The sequence below is a fragment of the Papio anubis genome, chromosome 18, assembly GCF_008728515.1.
Source record: "Papio anubis isolate 15944 chromosome 18, Panubis1.0, whole genome shotgun sequence".
In the NCBI taxonomy this organism is placed as follows: domain Eukaryota; kingdom Metazoa; phylum Chordata; class Mammalia; order Primates; family Cercopithecidae; genus Papio; species Papio anubis.
This window is the reverse complement of record NC_044993.1, coordinates 582,266-604,299: the sequence shown is the minus strand read 5'-3', so window position 1 is coordinate 604,299 and position 22,034 is coordinate 582,266. Positions and strand designations below refer to the sequence as shown.

At 48.3% G+C, this 22,034-nt stretch overlaps 1 protein-coding gene across 10 annotated transcripts in view; it reads right to left on the bottom strand.

Annotated features, from left to right (window-relative positions):
• ANKRD11 (ankyrin repeat domain 11) overlaps positions 1–22,034 on the bottom strand; it is a 249,941-nt gene that overhangs the window by 172,769 nt on the left and 55,138 nt on the right. For 8 of the 10 annotated variants that reach the window (XM_021932297.2, XM_021932298.2, XM_021932295.2 and 5 more), the window contains exon 2: positions 3,355–3,439. The gene's annotated coding sequence lies outside the window, so the exon portion shown is untranslated. Of the gene's footprint in view, positions 1–3,354; positions 3,440–6,438; positions 8,349–22,034 lie in introns of those variants that run through there. The other 2 variants (XM_017953684.3, XM_031658028.1) reach the window with 1 other exon arrangement.

The window sequence follows — 22,034 nt, the reverse complement described above, 5'->3', positions numbered from 1 at the left end:
CCGGGACCCTGTGTCACTGCGGCCACATCTGGCCCCATCTCAGGGCAGGACCAGCCCAGAATCCATCCAAGCTGGGCCCCTAAGTCATGCCCAGACGGGAGAAAAGAGCACAGCACCACGTACTGAAGAAGCGACTGTGGATCTCATCTAAACTGCTCACATTCCACCTCAAGTAATCAACGTGAAATACAAGAATGACACAAATACCAATGAAAAATGTTAGAGAACCTGGAAAATTCTTCTTCTTTCTTTATTTGAGACACAGTCTCACCCTGTGGCCCAGGCTGGAGTGCAGTGGTGCGATCATAGCTCACTGCAGCCTCAACCTCCTGGGCTCTAGTGATCCTTCCTCCCCGCTCAGCCTCTCCAAGTAGCTGGGACCACAGGCACATGCCACCATGCCTGGCTAATTTTTGTATTTTTTGTAGAGACGGGGGGTCTCGTCATGTTACTCTGGCTGGTCTTGCACTCCTGAGCTCAAGTGATCTACCCACCCCATCCTCCCAAAGTGCTGGGATTACAGGCGGGAGCCACTGCACCTGGCCAGCTATTCTCTTTTTTAAACCCTACATTTTAATGCCAGATAAAACAATGGCAAACAGGCATTCAAGACCAGTCTGGCCAACAGTGAAACCCTATCTCTACTAAAAATACAGAAATTAGCTGGTCATGGTGGCAAGCACCTGTAATCCCAGCTACTCAGGAGGCTGAGGCAAGAGAATCTCTTGAATCTGGAAGGTGGAGTTGCAGTGAGCCGAGATGGCACCACTACACTCCAGGCCCTGAGCAACAGACCTAGACTCCGTCTCAAGAAAAAAAAAAACAAAAAAAACAAACAATGGAGAACAAGTCTCAGCGTGGTCCTCAGGAGGTCCTCCCATGCCCATGTGGGTCACGGCGCCAATGGTCACACTGCGCCCAACCTCTGCTCAGGAGGGCCTCTCTGTAGCAACACTGCAGTCTCCCTGGTGGCCAAAACAGACCTCATGCTAAGGGCCTTCATCTTATTCAATCTAATCACCACAGACAAAAAAAGACAAAATTCAATACTGAGTATTTATAGTTCACAAAAGTGACAAATGGCATGAAACACCTTAGATTATTACTGTGGCATGGTCAAAAATGCCAACATTTCCTACGTCACCAAACCTAAGCAGCAGTACATCTATTCTTCTCAATCCACTACAGTGCCACACATTTAGGCCAATTCCAGGTCCTGTCAGCAGAGTTGCTGACAGCTTGTTCCCCTTTAATCAGAGAAGCATGTATTCTGAATCCATCGATAATTTTTTTTTCCCCCCAGAGACAGAGTCTTGCTCTGTCGCCCAGGCTGGAGTGCAGTGCTGTGATCTTGGCTCAGTGAAACCTCCACCTCCCAGTTCAAGCAATGCTCCTGCCTCAGCTACCCAACTAGCTGGGATTACAGGCATTCACCACCACATCCGGCTAATATCTACATTTTTAATAGAAATGGGGTTTCACCATATTGGCCAGGCTGGTCTTGAACTCTTGGCCTCAAGTGATTCACCCACCTTCACATCTCAAAGAGCTGGGATTACAGGTGTGAGCCACCGTGCCTGGCCACTAATTGTTTATTAATAATTTTATTTTTCACACTAGTAAGCAGCATTTTGGCCAGGTGTGGTGGCTCATACCTGTAATCCCAGCGCTTTGGGAGGCTAAGGCAGGAAGACTGCTTGAGGGCAGGGGTTCAAGACAGGCCTGGACAACATAACGAGACTCTGTCTCTACAAAAAAAAAAAATTTTTTTTAAAAAGAAAGAAAATGCAGCATTTTGCTTTTCCTTGTCATCCATTAAGGTCAGCAGTATCCTTTTCATGAGGAAGCACAGCTCAGACCCTGGGGTGTGGGGTGCTCCCTCATCGCTGCCCCCCTTTTCCCGTGTACTTGGCCCCTCCATGGCACCCCTTTGATGACAGCCGGGCTCAGTCCACCTCCAGATCTTCAAAAACATCTCACTGGACCCACAAACACGCCCACTACCCAGGCTGGCTTCCTTCTAACTGCGAACCATCCCGCAGATTAAGAGAAGACAATTCTAGATCTATTTTCAGGGATATCTCAGATGATTCCCTTTCCTTCAAACCTCACCTCCATTTCCAAGGAAAGAATTCAGTCACATGAAAGAAAGCAGTCAGGTGTATCTTAAAGTGGCCTGACTCTAGGTGACGGAGATAAAGGACGGATACACCGAACTGCGAAGCTCTCGAAACAAGCTGCAGGAAAGGTTCTTTCATGTCTGCTAGGAGTAACAACACAAAACAGATCATGTATTTTTGGACTGTTCACTTTAAAACCCTGACTCACACCTGGTCAAAATATGAAAATTTAAATTAGCCAAGTTTTCTCTTCAACTGCTGACAATCCACGTATCAGAGGAAATAGCCTGCCAGCCACCACGCGTCTCCGGAAGGAGGGAGGACTCTGCTCTACAGCACCACGTGCTTGGTCAGAGCCAAGGCCAAAGTCTTTATGGAGACTGCTGCCCCTCCTCTCAAAAAACATGCCTGTCACACCCAGGAGGAGGCAAGGAGTCAGGGCAGGCGAGCCAGGCTCCCACTCCGTACCTCCCACCACACACACTGGTCTCCAGCTCCGAGGAAAAGTCAGAATCGCATCTAGAGGGCTCCGCAGCAACACCATGCCCAGAAGCACAGGACAACCTGGCGAGACCACCAGGATCCAACAAGAGCAGAACACTTCCCAGGACACAGAGTCCTCATCCAAATACAACCTGGGGAGACCTGGGATCCCAGCAAAACATGAACAGCTCAGGACACAGAATCCTCATCCAAATACAACCTGGGAGACCACCAGGATCCCAGCAAGAGCAGAACAGCTCCCAGGACACAGAATCCTCATCCAAATACAACCTGGGAGACCACCAGGATCCCAGCAAGAGCAGAACAGCTCCCAGGACACAGAATCCTCATGCAAACTGTTAGTTAACATGACATGCGCAGAGCACACAACACACAACCTTGTGAGGAGTGAGAGTGGTCACCAGTCATCTCCAGCCCATCTGAGGATGAAGAAAATTAAAGGAAGACGAGAGGAAATAAACTTTTACAGGCTATTAACAACCTATTTAATTTTTCAGCAGATTTATTCTCACTGTGACACCAAGGATCCCATTCATTAATCCAAAAAAGCTCACCTGTTACCACTCTGAAAACACTCTTAAGTGAAATCCAGAACAAAATTCAAAACATTTCGACAAAACTCTATCAAGTCCAAGAAAACCAGCCTGGACACTCATGCATTATTTTGATACTTATTTTTCCAAACCAATGACAATAATATAAACTGATAGAGAGTGCAGTGAATATTTACCGATTCCATAGCTGAAAGTCAGTGCTGATGAGGACTGTCTTTTAAATCCAATGGAGGTGTGCCCCAGAGCAGGGTTGAGTATATTCTGAAACAAGAGAGTGAAATTAGCTCACGTCAATAATAATTTCAGCCTCAGTTCTTTCATAGCTCTCGTCTCCCTCCATTTGGTTCACACGGTTTATTCCATCTCCCTTCCTCTCCCATAACCCACTGCTCAGCTCCTAGTCACTGTGCCAAGGCCAAAACTTACCGTCATTCATCAAATACTTTCACATCAAAATGCAGCAATTACAACAACTTAAAGGTAAATCCAAAGTCCAATACAAAAAAAGAGCAAATGACACTGATACAATATTGTGAAATCACCATAAAACCAGATTTTAGAGACTCTGGAGCTTTTTATACATAAGAAACCAAATAAACCAAGTGGGTAGTCTTGCCATATAAACAAAACATTACCAATAAGGTAAGTTTTTTAAAAGGCTTTTTCTTTTTTGAGACAGTTTCACTCTTGTCCTCCAGGCTGAAGTGCAGTGGTGCAATCTCAGCTTACTGCAGCCTCCACCTCCCCTCCAGGGTTCAAGCGATTCTCTTGCTTCAGCCTCCCGAGTAGCTGGGATTATAGGCACCCACCACCACGCCCGGCTGGTCTTGAACTCCTGACCTCAGGTGATCCGCTCACCTCGGCCTCCCAAGTGTTGGGATTACAGGCATGAGCCACCGTGCCCTACCTTAAAAGGTTAATTTTAAGTTTAAGAAGCATATTAAGTTGTAAACTATACAAAAGGTGCAAAAAAAGATAAGGTGGTTTTCATTTCCACTGAGTATTTTAAGAGGAAAGATTATACTGCAGTACCATTTTTTAAAAAGCTGAATAAGGCTGTGGACGGTGGCTCACGCTTGTAATCCCAGCACTTTGGGAGGCTGAGGTGGGTGGATCACTTGAGGTCATGAGTTCAAGACCAGCCTGGCCAACAGGGCAAAACCCCTCTCTACTGAAAATACAAAAATTAGCCAGATGTGGTGGTGTGTGCCTGTAACCCCAACTACTTGGGAGGCTAGGGCAGGTGAATCACTTGAAACCGGGAGGCGAAGGTTGCAGTGAGCCAAGATCGCGCCATTGCACTCCAGCCTGTGTGACAGAGCAAGACTCGTCTTTAAAGAAAAAAAAAAAAAGGAGCTGAATAAAACTATATAATCTCCCTGAAGAGCTCTGGGGGCTCCAAGAATAAAACAAACCAGTCTAAATGGGGGAAGAAAAAAAAAAATCCACACCCGTGTTACTTCAGTAACATCCAAGCATCAGGCTCTCCTCCAACTCCACACACTTCCGTGTGCAGAACCAGGGAGGGAAGCACAGACAGGATTGAAGGCAGCTCCCAGGACAGGGCTTGCTGGTGCAGGTTCCCCAGCTCTGCACTTAGCATCCAAGAGAATCGCGTGTTTCCTGAGCAACACTCATGACATGTGTGTTTTGCAAAGATGGAGTGAGGTTTTTCCCTCCTTACTCTCCTGGACAGGATTGTTCAAAGCTACCATTAACCTCAAGGACCATTAAAAATAAATGTGTGCTGGGTGTGCGGACTCACGCCTGTAATCCCAGCACTTCAGGAGGCTGAGGCAGGTGGACTGCTTGAGCCCAGAAGTTGGAGACCAGTCCAGGCAATACAGTGAGTCCCCATCTCTACAAAAAATCCAAAAAATTAGCCGGGCATGGTGGCGTGTTCCTGTGACCAGAGCTACTCACACCACTGCACTCCAGCCTCAATCAATCCATCAGTAAAAATAAATGTGAATAAGCAGCCTGGTTTCAGTGAGAGCAGCAAGTGTGCCACGAGGTGTCTGTAAAACGGCTCAGAGAGGGGAAGAGTATCAGCAGCAGGAAGCCAGCAAGGAACCCCAGCATCGACCACCCGAGTCCTGAGGGTACTCAAAGCGCCGTGAGTCAAACAATTCGCACGCTCAGTGCCACTGGCATCTGGGTTCAGTGCGCAACGGGGTTGAGCAGCGTCGGTCTCCTAGGTGCCAGAAGGGCCACCCAGCAAATCCTGGCAACCAAAAATGTCTCCAGATGATATCGGCAAAAGGGGAAAACACGCCAGTGAGAACTACTGCTTTAATCCAACTGCTGTTTCACATATATGAAAAAACTGGGCCCAAATCAGGTAAAGTAAAACAAAACTAAGTTTTTGTTGTCTTAGGGTCCTGCAGGGTATTAAAAGCAAGTTGGGAAGAGAAAATTCTGGTCTAAAGGTCTTTTCTTTCTGACTAAGAGAAAATCTCAGTAACTGATCCCATTATTTCTGGAAGAAAATACCAATCCAGAGCCTCTAAAATATTTGGAATAAACATCACAGTTTGTTTTTTTTTAAGAGACAGGGTCTCCCTGTGTTGCCAGGCTGGGATGGAGTGGTACAAACACAGCTCACTGCAGCCTCGACCTCCTGGGCCCAAGGGGTCCTCCCACCTCAGCCTCCCGAGTAAAGAAATGTTCTAAGGTATGAAAAAAAACTTCATTTAGAATACATGTTCACATCACAACCACCACCACAACTATAAACAAGCTATGTTGTCAAACAGAAAAGCACCAGGCGACACTTCTTACTGTCAGCTCATGTCTACAGCAACTCAGAAATCAACAGGTCTGTGGAGGCCGAGTGCAGACAGAGAGCATGGAGACAGGAAGAGTCAGTGTGTGGCGATGGGACCAGGGAGTCAGGGATGGGACCATCACCCGTCCATGTCTGGAGGTGGGGGTGAGGGTCGGCACACAGGCACAACCAAAACCATAATCCAGGTGAAACAATGGGAGATGCTTCTACCCATAGAAATGGCAACAGGACAAGATGACAATCCCAGGTGCTGAGGATGTCTGCTATACGCATTCTGTGTTAGAAAAACCAGGAGATATTTTTAATACTAACGGCAGTTCTCTCTAAATGGTGGAGCAATGCAAGGTTTTAAATTTCTCTTACTACTCTAGACTCCTTACTCTCACCAACTCCTTTAATGGGCTAGCTGCCACATTAGGGATAGGGAAAGAAAATTATTTAATACAATCAATGGGTAAAAAGTTACACTTACATAAGAAGAAAGAGTTCCAGGGCAAACCTATAATCCTAGAACTTTAAGAGGCCGAGGTGGGAGGATCACGTCCGCGCAGAAGCCCAAGGCTGCAGTCAGTTAGGGTGGCACCACTGCACTCCACCTGGGCAAGGCACTGAGACCCTGTCTAAGAATAAATATCCAAACAACTGTCAAGTAACACCACGACATTCGCGCGGACCCAATCGCACCCCACTTCTTCCAACGTCATCGGCTCTCCCCTCGCTTTGCTGCATGACAGCTGCTTTATGCAGGCTCTCAACAAACAGTCACGGCCACAAGCACTGTCCGAAACAGAATGACAGCCTCCCTGGGAAGGAAGCTGGGCAGACCTGACGCTTATTTTTGGAAAGGAACGGAAGTTCAAGATTGCTAACTTTTTTTTACAGTCTCCCTTTTCTCTCCTAAGAGAACCACAAGTTTTAGGAGACTGTGACCTACACAACTCTATGAATGTTTAATTCACTCCCACTTTAATCACTTTTTCTTTTTTTCTTTCTTTATATCAAGGCACATCAATTATCACTTTTTTCAATCAGGAGATCTACAATTGCCAACCATAGTCTTCAGTCCACTAAGATGAGCAATTCTTTTTATCCACACTGACTAATTCCAACTGATAGCAAAGAAAAACCATGAGGCCTGTGGCTGCCCCACACCGCCTGCTCCTTCGGACAACCAAGGGCCACTCTGGTTTCACAGCTGTGAGCTCAGGCCCCTCAGCTCCCTCCCGTGAGCCACTTTCCCAACACCCGCAGAGCCCAGGAGTCCATGTTAGCAAACACTGGTCCCTACAATGGCCTTGGTCTCAAAACGCTGTTAGCCAGAGCACTTTTTCAATCATGACCGTATGCAAACGATGATTTTCACCCGTGTTAGGCTGAGTGGGAGGGTCCACAGGGGAGCCACTGACGATGGGCATCTGCCCCCGACACTGGCTGACTAACCAGCACCATTAGCCTGGGCTCCAAACGGCAGTCACACCAGCCTGTCTCAGGGTCAGGTCTGTCTTTTCCCTACTTCCCACACAACGGCGGCTGTACATTCCTTTCACGAAACCCAGTGAGTACAGGAGCACACGGATGGGTTTTAAGAGACTAGTGCAGAGCTGCGGCTTTCCTGATACACACCTTTTCAGTAACTTCAAATACATGCACAGAGAAGGTATGAGATGTGTGGTCAGAGTGAACCCGAAAGGACAAGATGGTGCCTGCTGCTTTCAGGCAGAAACACCTAACGTGCAGCAGCAGGCACTCAGCACCTGACCTAACTCGACTCAGCCATGTGAGCCCACCATTACTACAGGTCAAAAATGGTCCCATAACCCCCACTCAGTTGTTCATAGCTGTTTTATTCATAAGCACCAGAAACTGGAATCAGCCCAGATGTGCTTCGATGGTGTAAGAAAACATTTTAAATGGTCCATTTTCCAGGCGTGATCAATCTGCGCACTGGCGGCCAGCCTGCGGAGGGAACAAACCACACGGCTCACGCACCGGGAAGGCCACAATAATGAACAAAATGCAGAGGAGGGTCAACCCACAAATGGGAAGAAAGTTTCGGTACTGGGAAATAAAAACATACGCAGGTAAGGGGACGGGGTACAACCTTATAAGGGGGATAATGAAACTCAGGCGACCTCCGGGAAGATTGCAACTCCACAGTACTCAACCAAAGAGGAACTGGGGGAGTGACTTGCGTGCTGGGAGATAAGCTACCTGCTGTGACTGCTGCGGGTGTGCCTGCCTACCAGGCACCCGATCTTGCAAGACTGCCATTAAAAATCTTGTTTCCTGGCCGGGCACAGTGGCTCATGCCTGTAATCCCAGCACTCTGGGAGGCTGAGGCAGGCGGATCACGAGGTTGGGAGTTCGAGACCAGCCTGACCAACATGGAGAAACCCCGTCTCTACTAAAAATACAAAATTAGCCAGGCATGGTGGTGCATGCCTGTAATCCCAGCTACTAGGGAGGCTGAGGCAGGAGAATCGTTTGAACCCAGGAGGTGGAGGTTGCGGTGAGCCGAGATTACGCCATTGCACTCCAGTCTAGGTGACAAGAGCAAAACTCTGTCTTTAAAAAAAAAAAAGAAAGAAAGAAAAAGAAGAAAGTCTTGCTTCCGCTGTTCTGTGTGTCTCCAAGTCCATTCTTTGGGTTTGGACGGGTGAATGTGTGTTTCTCACAATGGGTAGACAGATACTAAGCTGCCGTCCACCCACACCACGCAGACCACTCCGCAGCAAACAGAGCAAACATTACACTGAGCAAAAGGCCAGTCGAAAAGGTCACAATTCTACGATTCCAGGTATATGACATTCTTATGACAAACTCTTTAAATGGAGGACAAATTAGAGGTTCCCAGGGGTTAGGGACCAGGGTGGGGAGATGGGCTGGAAGGGCAAATGTGGCTAGAAAAGGGCAAAGGGCAGATCCTCGCAGTTGTGGAACTGTTCCGTACAGCAACACGGCAGGGACGGGAGCCCCAGGGGCAAACCTGCACAGAACTCCGATCAATCAATCCGTCTCTCTCACACACACGTACAAGTAAACCTCAGGCAACCTGAGTTAAGACTGGTCAGTGATACCGTGTCCACATCCTGGCTGTGACGTTCTATTAAGGGCACAGTTCTCCAATGTGTTACCACTGGAAGAGAGGAGGAGACTGGCCAAAGTGTACAAGGGGCTCTCAAGGATTTCTTACAACTGTAAGTGAAGACACAAATTATTTTTTAAAAAGCTCAAATTATTTAAAAAAAAAAAAGTCCAAAAAGGAAAGAGTCCAATATTGATAATTTCATATGGCTTTATCTACTATCAACTCACTTTATCCTCACAATGATCCCACGGAGTAGGTATCATTATTATCTCCCCTTTGCAGATGAGAAAATTGAGGCCCCAGGGGTGTGAGAAATTTAGTCAAGGTCACATTGACTAAATGTGGGGCCAAGACTTGAAACCAGGCTGGCTCCAGAGCCCACACTCTTCACCACGATCAGTCTTGAAACTGGAAATGTAAAAACCATGAATATGCACCTGCTATTATTATGGCTTAAAAATCTCCGTACAATGTAACTCTAGAGGACTTAAAACGGAACACTAAAGACCTACGATCCAGCCTCATCTCACTTTAGTTCTCAGTCAAAAAAAAGACACAACCAATTGGATTCCACTCCCACAATGGTGCCAGGAGCCCCCAATGCCAAGGCCAGCTGGTGCGGACAGGCCACCTATCACTCTGATCAGGCGAGTCTCCTAACCTTGGCCTCCTTCCAGTGAACACACCCGCCCTGTTCGTGTTTTTGGGCTGAGGGCGGAGAAGGTGCAGTTATTTGTTTCCTGTTTTTGGTGTTTCTTAAGGGTGGGGTGCTACTTGTTTGTTTTCTCTGATCTAAAGTGAAAGAGAAGGCTCGAGGGAGTAAAGGCAACTAAGCAAACTTCAGAACTGAGGTGAGCATGGGGAGGAGCTGGAAGGAAAACCAGGCTTCCTTCTTCAATGCAAATGTTTCTTTTTACTACAGGAAAAAATGAAACAGGAAACAAAATCAATGTTCCTAAACAGTTCTCTTTATACCATTTAGCAGAAGAAGGTGCAAAGTGGATGAATGCAGAATGAGAACGAGAAGAAATGATTCCACACAACCGTTCTTCCCTTTCCACAACGCCTGCCCTGATAGGAATCAAACTCCTTTGCTGAAGAACAAAAGCCAACTATGGAAGGCAGGAGAATCTTCAGTCCTCAGAGAAGGCATCCAACTCCTGCCAGAACCTTCCCTTCCTCACCAGATCCAGCGGAATGGCAAAAACAATTTGTGTTTGAAAGTAAACAGACACACAGCTATAATGAAAAAAAAAAAGGAAGCTGTAGATCAGAAACTGGGAAATACCTGAAAATTAGGAGGACAAAGGCATGAAATCAAACTAGAGAAAGTGACGCAAAAGCCAACAGGGAGATGAGTCCCAATAACACAGCAGGAGAAGCTGCAGGAAGGACAGACAACGCAGGACTGTGCAATACCTGCCTCCCTCCCACAGGAGGCTCCACATGCCCCCAGCCAGCGCCGGCCGAGTTCACAAGCTCCCTGAGCAACAAACGCCAACTCCCTGCTTGGCTTCACTAAAACAAGCCTTGAAAGGGAACGAGAAGCTCTGATGGTCACTTAAACATCACACACACACACAAATCTGAAATCCTGACCAACAAAGACATAAGACCAACCTTTCAGAAAGCATAAGCTAGATGACCAATTTACTTCTAGCTCTTAGTAAACCCACAGAATTCCAATCAGCGCCACACTCTCATGGCAAAACTCAAAAGAAACCATGAATATATTGTGATCTACTTGTCTCTGGAGCTCACTGCTGGCCTCACCATTTTATGATCAGTGTCATGGACACTGCGAAACAGAGAAGATGGAGAAATCTGGGAAGCGGCCGTTTCATTCAGTGTGAAGCTCCTACTCAACAATCACTTAGTTATGTGGGACCTCTCCCAACACTCACTGTCTGTTTCACAAAATGAATAATCCAAGAGGCAGCGGACGTCAGGACACCTGTTACCAGCCTGTCTTTTGCTAAGCAGGAACCTCAGAATCAGATACAACTCCATGAAGAACCATCTCTTGGTGCGCAACCAGGTCTTCAATCAGTCAATCAACTCAGCAGAGGTGCATGATACAAGATCAATATACAAAAGTCAGCTGTATCATCATCATACACAAGCAATGAACAATCTGAAAAAATGAAGGAAACATTTCCATTTAAAACAGCATCAAAAAGAATATTTAGCAACAAATTTAACCAAAGATGTGTAAAACTTGCACCCTGTAACCAAAACACTGTTGAAAGAAACTGAAGACCTACATAAGTGGGGGGAAAATCCCACATTCATGGATCAAAAGACATAGTATCTTTACAACAGCAACACTCCCAAGGTGGCCTAAGGATTTGGTGCAGGGACTATCAGATTTCCAACTCCGTTTTCAAAATTGATCCAAAAATCTATATGGAACTGTAAACCTCTTACATACTATAACTTACAGAACCATACAAGTTTTTCTTAAAACTTTTTTGAGAGTAGAAAAGACATAATTGAAATGTCTAGGGGCTGGGGTGGTGGCTCACGCCTGTAGGCACAGCACTTTAGGAGGCCAAGGCGGGAGGACCACTTGAGGTCAGGAGTTTGAGACCAGCCTGGCCAACGTGGCGAAACCCCATCTCTACAATAAATACAAAAAAATTAGCTCGTTGTGGTGGCGCACACCTGTAATCCCAGCTACTCGGGAGGCTGAGGCAGAAGAACTGCTTGAACCCAGGAGGCAGAGGTTACCGTGAGCTGAGATCATGCCACTGCATTCCAGCCTGGGAGACAGAGTGTGCCTCCAAAAAAAGAAAGTCTAGTAATCATATGATACCAGGTTTTTCTAAAATGATTATTTTTACTTTGAAGTATTAAGGGGGGGAAATAAAACAAGGGCACTGATTTGACTTTTTTTTAAAACCTCTTTAGTTTGAAAGGTCTAAAATTCTTCAATATCGGCCACGTGCAGTGGCTCATGCCTCTAATCCCAGCACTTTGGGAGGCCAAAGCAGATGTATCACCTGAGGTCAGGAGTCTGAGACCAGCCTGGCCAACATGGTGAAATCCCATTTCTAATAAAAATACAAAAATTAGCCGAGTGTGGTGGTGGGCGCCTGTAATCCCAGCTACTCGGGAGGCTGAGATGGGAGAATCACTTGAACCCAGGAGGCAGAGGTTGCAGTGAGCCAAGATCGTGCCACTGCACTACAGCCTGGGCAGCAGAGCAAGACTCCATCTCAAAAAAATAGATTAATTAATTAAAATAAAATTCTTTGGCCAGGCACAGTGGCTCACGACTGTAATCCCAGCACTTCGGGAAGCCGAAGTGGGCGGATCACAAGGTCAGGAGAGCAAGACCATCCTGGCTAACACAGTGAAACCCCATCTCTACTAAAAATACAAAAAATTTAGCCAGGCGTGGCGGTGTGCGCCTGTAATCCCAGTTGCTGGGGAGGCTGAGGCAGGAGAATGGTGTGAACCCGGGAGGCGGAGCTTGCAGTGAGCAGAGACTGTACCACTGCACTCCAGCCTGGGTGACAGAGTAAGACCCCATCTCTAAATAAATAAATAAATAAATAAACTTCTTCAATAACAAACACAACATTCTTCCCTTTAAAAATACACCACTGTCATAGGCCGGTCATGGTGGCTCATGCCTGTAATCCCAGCACTTTGGGAGGCCGAGGTGGGTGGATCCCAAAGTCAGGAGTTCGAGACCAGCCTGGCCAACATAGTGAAACCCCGTCTCCACTAAAAATACAAAAATTAGCCAGGTGTGGTGGCAGGCACCTGTAATCCCAGCTACTCGGGAGGCTGAGGCAGGAGAATCACTTGAACCCAGGAGGCAGAGGTTGCAGTGAGCCAAGATCATGCCACTGCATTACAGCCTGGGCAACAGAGCAAGACTCCACCTCAAAAAAATAAAATTAAATTAAAATACACCACTGTCCCTGAATGTGTAGTGTTCTTTTGATTGAGAATATGAGCCCACAATGATTTGTACAGCTCAACGTCTGAGATGCAATGAACAGAATGTAAAGGGGGTTGGGGGAGGGAAGGGACCACGCAGCTCCCCAGAGAACAGCGACATCCCCGAAGCGTGGGATTCTCTCTCACGCTCAGACGTTCTAGTACACAGCAGGTGCGCTGTCCTTTAGTAAGGACAAAAGTCAACAAATGGCCCTTGGATGAATGGCGGACTGGCACGCATTCCACACTGCAGGCTCTGTCCCTGCCCAGCTAGACTTGTCCACCATCTTGAAACACTACTTTTCCATTTTATTAATGCAACCTGATGGCCGGCCACTGTAACAAAAGAAACCTCACCAAAATGATTCTATTTCTTCCTTAAGACAGAACGGAGTCTGCTCCTTACATATGACCTTACACAGTTTCTTTCTGAGAGTCATCACGTTCATCAGCCCTGCCTGTGCTCTCCTCTCGCCACTGTGCTTCCTCCTACATCACAAAGGAAGCCCCTGTAAGCCTTGGAAGTGGGTGTGCAGGTGCAGAAAGAGAAATGGCCACTCCGGGCTCAACCTATCCATCCCAGCCTCCTCCTAAGACCAAGGCGCCGCTGACTCAACCCTGCTTCCGGACGCCTAGGGTTTACATCTGCTCCTTCCTCCTGTTTGCATTCAGTGAAATCCTCTCCTCTCCCAGAAGTTTCCACATAAAACCTGCCTCTTTGTTTATTAAGAATTGTTTACAGAACTCTCAAGCAGCAAAGGCAAAGTACAGAAGATAAATGCGAGCCAGCTGGCCGGTGCGTGCGACTGGACGAACATCTTTACCCATGTCTGCACCAGCTCCGCGTTGTTCAGCGACACGGCCCGTGTCTGGAAGAGTCCTGGCAGGCTGCACAGGCTGAAGAGAGAGCCAGCTGCTGAGGGGCTGCCCCTCCCATCACCACCACTGGCCACACCATGGTGATCACACACCCACGCACGCCCACTCTGTGCTCTCCACACATCGCCTCATTCAACCCCCACGACAGCTCTGAAGAGATGCCACCTCCATGTTTCTTGTGAGAAACACAGAACATAACTGGCACTCATCTAACATGGTCTGGCAGTGGCGCTGAACCCACAAACCACTCTCTCTTCCCAGGCTTCTGCTCCACCATTCCCAGTTTCTCTTGTAAACTTTGTTTCCATTTTGTTTCACTTGCTAGATCTCCTTTCTCCACCTCCTCCCTCAATGTCTTCAGCCACTGCCTGGGCACTCTCACCTGCCTCTGGCTTTAACAACCTGCTGCTGAATCCCAGCTCTGCCAATGAGAGCTGAACCCACTGAATCCACTGCACCAGTGTCCAACCAGAGACGCTGTCAATCAGAGACAATGTTCCCACAGAGCTCAGCTCTCCTCACACAGGCTGTGCACATACAGAGCCCTCACCCCACTCCTTCCTGTATCCCCCGCCCTGCTGCCGGGCACCGCTCTCTAACTAGCCTCCAAGTCAGAAACCAGCTGCCTCCTCCTCCCCATGAAAAGCCCACTTACAAATCCTGTCCATTCCAGCTCCTGCCCATCACTGTTACCCCTCCCTACGGCCACCGCCCTGATTTCTAGTTCAAGAGTCTCAGTATTTCTTTACCTACATCATCGTAACAACTCACTTATCTCCACCTCCAGCCACACACACCATCAACTTATTCCCCACAGTGCTAAGGCGAGAATCTGCCACATCTGATTCACTTCTTACTGACACCTCAGGCTGGTGCGCAGAAGTCACTGGGCTAACCGGCAATATATTCATGTTGTACATCGTGACGCAGTACACACACGCGCGCGCACACACACATGCACGCACGCGCACACACGCACGCACACGCACAGACACACGCGCACACGCATCACGCACACGCATCACGCACACGCACGCACACACACAGAGACACACACAGGCACACACACACATGCACCCCTGGAAAATAAAAGCTTCACAGGACAAAAGCTCCCAGCCCTACATGGGACACACTCCAGTGTTTCTCCAGGCTGGCAGCCGCTATTTGCGACCTCAGGACCCATCGCCGTGGCAGCCGCCTCCCAGAGTCCGTGGCATGAACTGTGTTGAGTGCCACCATCTGGCTGCCTCCCCAGCCTCTGAGCAACAGCAAACACCTTCCAGTTTAGGAGGGTCCCTCTCCGTCTTCCTAGAAAGCCCTTTTCCACTGTGTCCACCTGGCAAACGCCTATTCATTCTTCAAAGCCAAGCTCAGGTCTTGACTTTCTTCCTGATACTTCTCAATATTCTTCAAATTCTCTAGAGTGACACGTATGGTTTTTATATTTTTATACTATGTCACCACCATACCTGAAACCTCACCAATCACACACTCACCCCCATTCACACTCTATCACAGTATGGTCTGAGCCCAGGAGTTCAAGACCAGCCTGGGCAACACGATGGGACCCCATCCCTACAAAAAACAAAAAAATCAGGCATGGTGGTACATGGCCGTGTGTTCAGCTACTCAGGAGGATCACTTGAGCCTGTGGGGTCCAGGCAAGGAGGTTGATCACGGCCCCACACTCCAGCCGTGGGTGACGGAGTGAGACCCTATGTCACGCACACACAAAATATATGGACACACATTATAATGTGACACAAAACATGACACACACAATTCATTATGTAGAAGCATTGCCATAAGAAAACAGCTGTCCCTTGGCCTCTGAGCATTCTACCCTTTTGATCCATTCAGCTTAATTCTTTGGAACAGATGGACGTTCACCATAAGATCGAGCTTATGGACAAGAGTAATTTAGAAGTGAAAAAGGAAGACAGCAAGGAGACCTCCCCTTCAAGAGAGTTTCATGACAAGGCCCAGCTGAGCGGCCATGACTGGCTGGATCCTTCGGCCCTAACATATGGAATGCTCCAGGCTCTTTCAGTCTGCTAACCTACAAGTTAATTAGTCCATTTCTAGAAGAAAGTGTCCATTTTCTCCTCTGCAGACTTTCCACTTCCTGACAGCACAGGAACCCAACAGTATGCCAAGTTCAGACTCCTTTTTCTTTCCACTTCGCTACCACCGACAGGTTTTCAAACATACCATTCAGAACAGAAACACGGCGTTGGCCACCAGTCCCAGCTCCAGCAACACTAAAAGGCCTCTCTGAAAGGGAACCATGAAGTCACAAGAAAGAAGACAGCTTGGACACTTGGGGGCTGGAGCCTCCCACCTCCTGAGGATCACAAAGAGAAGGAACAGAAGCCCAGACTTGGGGCTAGGCACACTCCTGCTCACGAGATGTAGAAAAGAAGGAACGGCTTGGACGCGGGGGCTAGGTGCCTTACCTTCACGAAAGGTAAGAAAAGGAACAGAGGCTTGGACGGGGCTAAGGCACTCCCACCTTCCTGAGGAAGTAAAAAGAAGGAACAAGCTTGGACCTGGGGCCTAGACACACCACCTTCTGAGGATGTAAGAAAGAAGGAACAAGAAGCGGACCTTAGAGGAATTTCATTTCTCCTATCACAAAGATAAGAAAGAGGAAAAGGAGGAACAGAAGCAGGGCTGGGGGCCTCATGACACCTCCCACCTTCCCACAGGATCTCCAGAAAAGAAGGAACAGCTTGGACAGGGGGCCTGGGCACACCTCCTGTCCAGAGGTAAGAAAGAAGGAACAGAAGCTTGGACCATGAGGGGCTGGGCATCACCTTCACGAGATGTAAGAAAGAAGGAACGGGCTTGGACATGAGGGGCTGGGCACACTCCCTTCACGAGATGAAAAAGAGGAAAGGAACAAGGCTTGGACACCTTGGGGGCTGGAGCCACACACTCCTATACAAAGAGATGTAAGAAGAAGGAACAGGCTTGGACATGAGGCTGGGCATCACCTTCACGAGAGTAAGAAAGAAGGAACGGGCTTGGACGGGGCTGGAGCCGCCACTGTCACGAGGATGTAAGAAAGAAGGAGCGAGCAGACACAGGGGGCTGGGCCGCCACCTTCCGCAGTAAGAAGAAGAGCGACGGGCCCTTGAGGGCTGAGCCGCGCCCTTCTCCAGCCCCAGAGTTCCAGTGTGGAGAGAAGAGGACTGCTCTCTGCTTCAGAATCCAAGAACTCCTGAGAAAACAGCTACGTCAACATCTGATATTAGTAACATTTGATGGTTTGACCACAGTATGAAGGGGAGGGGGACACGGACAGGACACTGGCCTCTAAATACAGAAGTTTCCAGCTCCCAGCTGGTTACTCTGAGAAGATGTGCCCAGTGTGTCACTACGGAGAAGCGAGGATGCCCAACTACCCTGCCTGGCCCGCACCACCCACTAGAAATAAACAACAGGCCCCAAATGCAAACAGGACCAAGAGAAGGGCCACACGGCAGCTGCACCCCAGTGCCTCCAAGACGCCACTCACCCACGGTGTGCCCTACACATACTCACCTCAAGACACTATGGATTCTATGTGTCTGGGGGTGAAGGCTGCAATGTTTTAAATGTTTTCCAAGTAAATCCGATTTTAAAAATCACTGATCTAGCCCTTCCTCACCCAAACTCCCAATCATACAGTTGTAGAAATAATGACCATAAAGCAATTCTTCTCTAACTTGAGAATTCTTACACCCTTCTTCTCCACCTAAGTCGGAAAGACCCAGTCTGATAAAGAAAGCCATAAAAATAGTCCAGAAAAGCTGCTGCAGCCAGGAGGAGCAACACCACGCAGTCCTGTGTCTCACCACTGCCCAGGCCACCTGAGCCCCACCAGTCCCGGTGAGGCTGCAGAAGCACGCGACTGGCTTCTCATCAGCAGAAGGAAAGCGGGCCTGACAGTCCGTGCCCATAAATTCCACAACAGATGTCTTCTGGGATCCAAAATCTGCTCTTATTAAACAGTGGCATGTGGGGTGGGCACAGACTCACACAGGCACACCACACACAGGAGGTCTCAGGACTCTAGCCAAGGTCTTCTAGATTCTAGTGGCCTCATGTTTGATGAGCATCTAATAACTAAGACAGGAAAGCACTGGATGGAGACGCGGGGAGCACCCCGGGCGTCTGGGGCAGCCTTGCCCTGAGGAAGTTATGCTCTAACTGGTGAGACTGCACTAAGGCACAAGAATACCTGCGACAACCTGAAGTGCCCATGTGGACGGCTGGGTGAAGCAGGGTGCAGGCCCAGGTGCAAACACTCACCTGCCAGAAACCCAAGACCAACCAATATACCCACAGCCACCAGCTCTTCACACACACATGTGCTTTTGGTCTGTCCTCCTGGGAGCCCAAGACCAACTGACACCCCCACAGCCACCAGCTCTTCATGAGGTGAAGGCAGCTGGGCTTCTGGGTCGGGGGGGACTTGGAGAACTTTTCTGTCTAGCTAAAGGTTGGTAAACACACCAACCAGCACTCTCTATCTAGCTAAAAGTTTATAAACATACCAATCAGCGCTCTGTGGAACGGACCAATCAGCAGGACGTGGGCGGGGCCAAATAAGGGAATAAAAGCTGGCCACTTGAGCCACACTGTGGAAGCTTTGTTCCTTCGCTCTTCACAATAAATCTTGCTGCTGCTCACTCTTCGGGTCCACACTACCTTTATGAGCTGTAACACTCACTGTGAAGGTCTGCGGCTTCACTCCTGAAGTTAGCGAGACCACGAACCCACGAGAAGGAAGAAACTCCAGACGCATCTGAACATCTGAAGGAACAAACTCCAGACACACCATCTTTAAGAACTTTAACACTCACCGCGAGGGTCCGCGGCTTCATTCTTGAAGTCAACGAGACCAAGAACCCAGCGGAAGGAACCAATTCCGGACACATTCACACACAGATGTGCTTTCATTCTGTCCTGCCGGGAGCCCAAGACCAACTGACTGTCCACTCAAGGAACAGACCAACTGACACACCCACAGTCACCAGCTCTTCACACACATGTGCTTTCGGTCTGTCCACTCAAGGAATAGGAAGCCTTTTTCACTTCAACTTCCGCATTCAGTTCAACGTGCTGGTGCTGCCCATCACCTCTGAATCACTGCACGTTTCCAGGACGGCCAGTTGTGTCCCAGAGCTGTGCTGAGCGCGCCCACCAGCCCGGCAGGTGCTGCTGAGAGCAGAGGGTTCTGAGCTGTGCGGGACACGCATGATGCTGCTGAGAACAGAGGGTTCTGCAGGGTCACACATTCTTCCAACAATCTGACTGCAGGCCCCCCAGCAAAAGGAAAGATTCCCCATTTGGGAAAGTGGACTAAAATTTTCTTCTATTAAAACATGACAATTCAGCTGGGCACAGTGGCTCATGCCTGTAATCCCAGCACTTTAGGAGGCCGAGGCGGGTGGATCACCTGAGGTCAGGAGTTCAAGACTGGCCTGGCCAACTCGGTGAAACCTATCTGTACTAACAATACAAGCATGAGCTGGGGATGATAGTTCACTCCTGTAGTCCCAGCTACTCGGGAGGCTGAGGCACGAGAATTGCTGGAACCCAGGAGGTGGAGGTTACAGTGAGCCGAGATCGTGTCACTGCACTCCAGCCTGAGCAAGAGTGAGACTCAGTCTCAAAAAAAAAAAAAAAAAAAAAAAGATAATCCAAGTTTCTCCTGACAGATGACACTCATCAACAAGAAATTCAAGCAGAAAAGACCACTGTCTCTAACAGCAAGAATTATACAAGAGCCTCAAGCGACGTCTGCCTTGGGTGTTGGGACAGAGCAAACAGGACGGCTGTTCGCAGGAGCAGGACTGAAGCAGGCAGAAAGGGAAGATGCAGGGGCATCGGCCGTCAGAGCTCTTCTTCCCAGAATAACTATTCCTCTGAGCTGCTCCTTCAGATACAAAATAAAAAGTAACTCTTAACACTGACAAGTCAATGGAGGATACTTGCAAAAACCAAAAAAGTTTTACTATATTTCTGTTTTAATAAAATTACTTTTTTTTTTTTTTTTTTTTTTTTTTTTGAGACGGAGTCTGGCTCTGTAGCCCAGGCTAGAGTGCAGTGGCCGGAATAATCACCTGAGGTAAATGTGAGGGAATTAATAACTAGACAATTGTCAGAGGTCATTTAAGGTTAAATGTTTTGTGTTTTGCTCTTAAATAAACTTACCTACTTTCTTAAGCTAATTGAATAAAATTTAATATACATTTATCAATCACATCTTTTAAAAACAGAGAACACTAGGAAACTCGAAGCAGTTTCCTTTAAACAAAAGATGGTCACAGTTGATGAATTTAGAGCACTTGTCCCCAATCTCCTAAAAAGCGACATACGAGGAAGGAGACGTCACAGAAGAAAACGACGACACACACCCGAACGGCCTCAGCCTGTGTGCGACCATTTTCACACCAGGGAAAGGAATGGAGCCAGACTCCTTGAGAACAGACCCATCACTGAAAATGCAGCACACACCTTCTAACCTAAAACAGAGAAGAAAGGAATGTCCACTTATGAAGAGGGGCAACAGTGGACTCTCAATCCAGGAACCAAGCACGATGCTATGTATCCCGTGACAGAGAATTTTTTTTAAAGCCACCAAAAAATACCAAGAAGTGAAAGACTGTATTGTTTGCCTCAACATCGATTTTCTTCACTCTCATGTTCCCAAACCAGTGCGGCAAACAGGCTGGTTCCTCCCGCCTCCCACTGACTCCTCCACTCCCCTGTTTCCTCTCCTCTCTCCTCATTCACCTCTTCTCCTGTCTGCTCTTCGGTGCCTCCCACTCTCTCACCGAGCAACCCCTCACTCCCCAGCACGCCACCATCTCCCCTGAGCAAACAGTCCTCCAGAGACAGTCCTCCAGAGCTCTCTCCAACCTGACACCTCTCCCAAGAGCCCACTCCCCAGATGTCCAGGGGGTTTATGAAAGCTGTGGACTCAAGACTAGAGACGCTGTCCTCAGACCAGCTCTCTCTGGCTCTTCCTGTACGGTAGGGAGGCTGTGCTGCCCTGGCCACTCTCATTTCTCTCTGGCCTCTGCACCTCCCATGCATCCACTCCGCCGTGCCTCTCCACTGCTCCTAATGCCACTCCCAGCCCCAGCAACCCACCCTCCAGTGCGCCTCGACGCCGTGCCCAGTTCAGTCTCCTATGGGTCAGTGCGGGGGAGTGCATGATGCAAACTAGGCCCAGGGGCTGTGGAGTCGGGCAGCCATGGTTAAAATCATTCCTAGTTTCCTCATCTGTAGAAAAATTCTGGGATACAAAATACGAGATGAATATACACAAATCCATTATATTTCTAGAAACCAACACCAGGCAGAGTCCACCATAAAGGCAGGTGGCAGTGTCCCAAGGAAAGCCCACTGGCCAGCAAGGCAACACAAGCTCGGACACAGCATGGGCACTGGAGATGGGTCCACGAACCGCGTGTGCAGCCCAGGAGGCTGGGACAACTGGTGTCTACATGAAGACTAGGAACAGCCGGCTTCTTATCTCACACCATACACAAAAATCAATTTAGGATACATTAAAGGTGTAAATGGCAAAGGGCAAAAGTACAAAATGTGCAGAAGGCATAGGAAGCTATCTTTATGGCCTTGGGATAGGAAATATTTTTTTCTTTTTCTTTTTTTTTTTTTTTGGAGACAGAGTCTCACTCTGTCACCCAGCTGGAGTGCAGTGGTGTGATCTCAGCTCACTGCAGCCTCCGCCTCCTGGGTTCAAGCAGTTCTCCTGTCTCACCCTCCCGAGTAGCTGGAACTACTGGCATGTGCTACCATGTCCAGCTAATTTGTGTGTGTGTGTATTTTTAGTAGATACAGTGTTTCACTATGTTGGCCAGGCTGGTCTTGAACCCCTGACTTCAGGTGATCCACCCACCTGGGCCTCCCAAAGTGCTGGGATTACAGGCATGAGCCACCATGTCCATCCAAGAAAATTTTCTAAAATAAGACATAATGAGTCATGATCCACAGTTTGGAAGGCATTGTCCCCAAGAACCAAGCACAGTCCCTTCGAAGCTAAAGTATTCAAATCTCAAGTCATCAAATGTTACTGCATGTAGGAGGCCAAGGTGGGAAGACGGCTTGATCCCAGGAGTTCAAGGCCAATC